Here is a 6919-nt window from a genome sequence, read left to right as displayed (position 1 = left end):
GGCCAAAACAATATTAAAGCCAAATAAACATCCTCTACAGTTTTTCGAACTGATAAAGACAACTCACTCATCAAAAGTTATCAAGAATAGAAATAGACCAAAAAGTTTGATGTACTGTGGAGGACCATATATCATTGATTTAATATTTAGATAAGCACATGTATTTGTAAGTTCACTGTACCACACGGATATATTAGGTAATAAATTAAATACCTACTTATCTACCTAATCTAAGCGACTAGGAACGTAATAATGTTTCGCTCCATGAGATATTTTATCCACGAGTCAGACTTCCACTCTGGCTCGCTCTCACTGCGTCACTGAAGTAAGTACCTACTGCAGCCCGCAATAGCGCGATGTACCATTATAATTATAGCTATCTCTTTTCATCCCGAAGCAATCCGTAGGTAACGGAACAATTTATCCCCCCGGCACTTTGAACCCCGTCATCCTGTAATATAAAATTTTTTATCTCCCTTTCGTCTTTTACTAAATGTAAAATTGTGGGTTAGCAATGGGCAACACAATTCAAAAAAATATTATTTATGTAGAATACAAAAGCAAAAAGTAAGACTAGGATGACAATCAGGTTGGATAGTGTTGGACCTAAAGTACCAATAATTACAGACTAAAAAACCTAATATTTTTCCTAAAAGCCAAAGTCCGCCATTGGACACCCCGAATAATTTCAAGATTTATTTCCCTACGCCGCTTCCGACTAACTGGGTAGACATCATTCTTCTCTTCCGGAGAGGCGCCTGTGGCAAGCATAGTAGCGCAGGGCATGCCACGATAGCGTTAAGTCCCGTTATGGAGGATTGGCTAGGGCGCCACCGTGGTGCCGCAGACGCAGATACTAACCAAACATGGTTGCTTCGGTAAGTATTTGTTTCGCATAGGTCGGGAGCAATCGCCCGGATGCCACCATTGCGACGACTGGCTCGAGGGCACGGCGCAGCACACCTTGGAGGTGTGTCCAGCTTGGGCAGAGCAGCGCCGTACCCTCGAAAATACGGCAGCTGGTGACCTTTCGCTTCCAACTATATTTCAAACTATAGTACGGAGCTAGTCTGCGTGGAATACTGCTGCCTCTTTTTGCAAGGTGATGTCCGCAAAGGAGGCGGCGGAGCGAGATAGAGAAAGGACATCAACACTCCCCTCTTGCAGGAGAATGACCGGGCGCCGGAGGGTAATCAATGCCAGCCTCCATGCGTTGTAGGCCCGCGGGTGGCGAATTAAAGGGAAGTTTATCACCCTAACTAATGACAGGCCTAAGGTGGCGTGCCGTGTAGTGAAGGTACGCCTCTCTGGAGGATTCGGCAGCAATCAGGGCATTGACGATGGGACCCGCCATACAATGGGGTGTCAAAACTTTGACGAGAGTGGTAGATACGCAAGTGAATCCCGTGCTCTTACTTATAGGTCAATCGAGGACCAGTTTTTAGTGGGTGCCACATAACTACTCCGTTTCCCCCAACGGAGTGGTATGCGTCAGGCATTTTCTCTGCATAAAAAAAGCACAATAGTAGAGTCCATAGGCCCAGTTATTTGATTCTCAATGACATTCGTAAAAACGTACTTTATATTACGGGCCACTCCACTGGCCATAATACCATTGTTACGCAGTCTAAAACCATACAACCAAGTAATTAAGAATTGACCTAATTTTCATTTACATCTTTGTGATAAGCATAATCAATTAGATTAACCTAAAAAAGGCAAAGGGTGACACAAATAAAAAGCCACTTAAAATTCTACATCCATTATATTTTAACGTCATTAGTTGTGATAATTAAAATTAATACATTTCAGAAGACTTCAAAATCTTGTTATTTATACAAAGGTAGCCTAGGAAACTAATGGGAGACATACTATCATATTTAAGCTTCTCTCATGTATCAATCTCGACAAGTTATAAACAAAACAAAAATTGTTTAAAAAATGCCGGTTGTTTATATTGACTGGAAGTTGAGAGTACAAATTAGTAAAAATCAGTCTAGATAAGAGACTTGGTCCCTCACTCCACGTTAGTTTGCCAAATCGACGACACTCTCATTCTTATAACTAAAGGAACGTAAATTTAGAAACTATAATTTAAATAATACAAAATAGTAACCATGTTCATACATATTTCCTAACCAGTTCATGTTACGAACAACAAAGAACTAATAATAATTATTGAGAGATTCTGGGCACCATGACTAGTAGGTATATAAAATAAATAATATGCTAGGTTCAGATATTCGCGCCATTCACATTGCGAGCATGGATTTGAAATATTTTTACATTGTTTACGTGTAGGTATATTAAATCTTCAGGCGAACACGTAAACAATTAATCGATACACAACACGATAGCAGAAAATTAACGTAATCTTCAGGCGATCACGTAAACAATTAATTTATACACAATACGATGACAGAAAATAAACATATTGTATTTGATTGCCTGGAAGAGATCACTCACTACCAGTGATAAGGCCGCCTTTATGCCATATATTTGTTCACAAGTTTTTTTGGTTCCTGTATTGTTTTTTTATTATTATTTGGTGTAATAGTTTAATTATTATTATATCGAATATCTTTACGCACGATTTGTGAATCATGTGACCATCTAATCCTAGCATTATTGTTTGTTGCACTCGACAAAGTCAAACATTTAAACTTAAAAATCAATTTTTATTACTGTGGTACTTACCATATTTTTACTCACATGTACCTTTTTTTATTTTTAAACATATAATAAAAAAGGTATACCAAAGAAAATCTGTGATAGAAACGGTCAGTCTTGTTTATGGCTCAATAGTAGCTTTAAATGATGAAAAATTACGTACGAAATATAATAAATAGGTACTTATAGAACTAAGTTTCAGGACCAAATGTATTTACTGTTTTGTAAGGAAAATAATGGAGGGAATCATATTGTAAAAATAACTACCAAACCAAGCAAGGAAATCGGTCCAACTAATTAATTTCATTTTTCTGTAACAGTATATAACTGTTAATAATTGAAAAATTCGTAAACCATTTTTAAAATATTTTTTTTACCGCCACTATGGCTGTATCTATTAGTAAAATATTTGGTCCTAATCCTCGTAGTAATACATAAATGTGTAATAAATAAGTGTATTTTGTTTTTTATTCGGTAAAGAAAAAAAATCAGTCGTTTGTCTTGCCTAATTTCAAAATATACTATGTCACGATACAATAGGATGGCCGATATATTTTATGGTGATAACTAATTTAAATAGTTTTTAATATTTAAAAAAAAAAAACACTTTTAAAGAAGACCGATTTTAGAGCTTGAGCAGAATATTACTATAAAATAGTGTTATTTATATATTTTGAACTATTAGCTGAATATTATATTTTTTTTTATTTCACATAAAAAAACATAAATTTTGAAAGTTAAACTTACGAACTAAAAGATTATAAATAATTGACTAATTTTAGCTTAAATCTAGTAAACGTTCTATATTAGCATTTTTATTTTATAAACCACTGAAGTTTTTTTTTTTTATAAAAATTTCATTGAGATTAGTATGTGCACAGTATATTTAGAAATTAGCGCCTGTACTTATAAACACAGCCTTAATAGCATTAATTACCTCTTTCCAGTCTTGTTCTGTCAATGCCGGACGAACCAACGGGGAGTGAGCGAAGGCAAGTGATTTGGCAGTGTAAGAAAAATTACGAAAATATTGTAATATGTACGATAATTAAGATCACAATACAGTTAATACTTAGGAATAAACTTACCTTAGCCAAATACGACAAGCGGTGACAAATAATGTACAATGCCATCCCCTAAGCTCGCGTCTTATTAGTATTACCCCGGCTCCTCGACAGGAGATAGATCGATAAAATTTTTAGTCAACGTTGACCGATCTATATCGGTTTTTTTTCCAAAGGAAATGTTTACCAATATTCCCAGTTGGGACTGTTGCCAGGCATGTAGAGTACGTCATCTATGTGAACTAACAAAAATTTTGAAATACTTTTTATTAACTAGAAATAACGATACCAACAGCAACTTCTATATTAGACATATTCACTTTGTTTTTACCGAGAGTCTACCGTGTGCATGCCTAGTACAATTGATGGCCAAATTGGTAACAATAAATGCGCTGTGTGGAGCCGGGGTAAAGTACGATACTTTCACTGTCAAAACCTTATTTTATAAGTCTTATTTTAAATGTTGATTACTGATACAATATACTTAACATACGCTTGATTAAAGTCATTTATTAACTTAATAATAGATACATACAATCCGAAAAACCTTCAAAGACTAACAGAAGTGTGCCCGTTTTTGAAGGTAAAAAAAATATTAATATTTATTGGTCTCAATCCAAAAGTGGGTAGTTTAGAGTGTTTTATTAGAAATAATTATTTAGTGTTTGTATAATTGTGACTTAAAGCTTTAAGCAATCAGACCGATTGTATGAAAAAAAAAAATGAGCTTATTAAGAGATTGAATCTATCCGGCTAGGTTGTCCAGAAAGACCAGAATATATTATCTATAATAAACTCTGTAATCACTCCAGATACCGGTCTCTATGACATTAAATATTAGCCACTTTAATTTTCAAACTCGTTCGAAATCAAGTCGAGATCTCATTCGAGAACAAAACATACTTGTTAATACTATGACCAAGCATATGTAAGGATCTTAAGTGCAATATAAAAGTAAAAGTTCATACTTAAACACGACGACGACGAGTCTAAGAGTTAATAGTATAAAAAGCACCTAACTAATTTTCTTAATACAATCAATTATAAAGGAATGTCATATAATTACATTGGTATATTCACATCAATTATCAGTAAACTAAATTGAGCGCAAGCAGGCGGTTCTTTACTAAAGCCTAAGACTCTGTAATGCAATGAAAACCGGTAAATCTGTTATTATGCACTTATATAAAAGACAAGAAAACCAAACTTCCCGCTTTAAAAGAGGCACGTTTCATTCCGACCCTGTATTGTGTGCATGTTGACACCGCAACACACAAACTGTAGTGTACATAACAGTTGGAGGGCGACTAATAATACTGCGGTTTCCTCAAATGTTTACACAACCCAGTTTATGTGTTGTGATGTCTAAATTATTCTCATATGTACAAGCAAACAAAAGTAGTAAACAACAAGCATACATATCAAAATCCGAAGAAGTTGACACATCGCCCATGGCATACAATCTGTGTGTTCTGGCAGACAAAACAGACAGATTTTAACTGACTTTATGCAGACAAGTGTGCAAGTGAAGATCCTTGTGATGTGAGACAGTTATAAATTTTGTTTGCTTATTGTGTAAAAGAGCGAGAGCGGGCGCTACGATATCAACAGTGCATGCAGTTAATGAGACACACAGATTAGTCTGGCTTCGGATAATAAACTTAAGCAATGGTGCCAATTCTGTTGCACGTAAATCTCTAAACTAAAGTGAATTGCTAATTTTTAAAATAGTCCTTTAATTATGTAGCTCAAATATTATAAATATGACAGCACTGCTGTTTAATCTGTCAATTTTGTTTCATTTAGAGATTTGTATACGTGAAATTCGGACGAAGTATCACCTGCTTCTATCAAATTTAGTTTACGCATCTGTGATGCGAATTAGCCTTTTATTAGCCGTCGAATTTACTCGTGCAATATAATAATAGTAATGTCACATTTTAAAAAACATTTCAAATTAATATAAAATCGATTTACATTCTACTTACAATATACATTTAAAATATACGTAAACAACGTTAATACAAAACATTTAAGCTTAATAAGTTTGTAATGTTCAGGAGAAATCTTAAAATCTTACACTAATTTCATACATTATTATAACATATATGAATTGTATACCACACACTTAAAAAGCAAAAATATCTTATATTTGAACATGTATAATCTTATATGTAATCATTGACTTACACAGATTCTAAGTAGAAAATATACCGTACTTCTTAAATCTATCTTTACAGTAACCATATGTTTTAATCCCAAAAATGGAATAATTTTTTTAGCAGAAATCATACTTGTAAGGATGACATATTTATTTTGAAAATGTGTTTCTATATTTTAGAATTACGAACACAGTATCCGACCTGATAACGCTATGCCAATTGGAATTCGGGAAATGTATGAAATGCGATAATATTTTAAGAGACATACGAAGCCTAGTTTCTGTCTCCATATCTTGGCCAACCAGCAAATAAGTGTTTGACTTTCGTTACGATGAAGCCTAAGATTTCATACATTGTATGCCCCAAAATCAAATAGGCCAGTATCCGAAAAATATCGAATCGAACTAGAAAACGCGCATAAGTATGGTACTGTATAGTCACGTGGTATTGCTTTATGTCGGCAATGTACAAAAGTGTCACCGCTCGGTATAGAAAGTTCAATACATATAAACTAGGTGATGTCAGCGCGGAAGCAGCATCAGTCTTGTCGTGTGATGAGAACCAACGTTACGACGCCTGGAATTACATCCCGCCCCACACTGGAAAACCGTTTACAATAGCTTTAATTCTGTTTCCGACATGAACCTATACAAAAATCACATTTAGTTAATAGAGATCAGTTCATCTAAGCACTTACACATGCCTGCGAGCCTGGTAAATTTAGGATCCAATCATGACTATATAAAATAAAAAAAATATAAGTTTTTGAGACTGGCATATTAGTGTGGCAAATCCAAACAAATCCAAAAAATAAGAAGGATTTGATGATTTATAAACGATTGTTAAGAATATTTATTAATACAATTTTTTTAAAGTTGAAATATATTGCAGCAAATTTTTTTTATATTTTATTGAATAATGTTGAATTCATTTCAAAAAAAACTACTGTTGCTTTTGTCATAATATAGTTGAAACATTCAGTGTAGTTAAAATGGTTGGTCTTAAAAACTTACCCTGCCTTTA

The 6919-nt window shown here is 34.2% G+C and overlaps 1 protein-coding gene across 1 annotated transcript in view; it reads right to left on the bottom strand.

Moving 5' to 3' along the window:
* Positions 1-1746: 1746 nt before the first annotated feature.
* LOC120631860 overlaps positions 1747-6919 on the bottom strand; it is a 41896-nt gene continuing 36723 nt past the window's right edge. The window contains exon 21 of the mRNA XM_039901517.1: positions 1747-6495. The gene's annotated coding sequence lies outside the window, so the exon portion shown is untranslated. The remainder of the gene's footprint in view (positions 6496-6919) is intronic.

Source organism: Pararge aegeria, chromosome 19, assembly GCF_905163445.1.
Source record: "Pararge aegeria chromosome 19, ilParAegt1.1, whole genome shotgun sequence".
Classification (NCBI taxonomy): domain Eukaryota; kingdom Metazoa; phylum Arthropoda; class Insecta; order Lepidoptera; family Nymphalidae; genus Pararge; species Pararge aegeria.
Note: the sequence above shows the minus strand (reverse complement) of the source record. Positions and strands in the feature narration are given on the sequence as shown.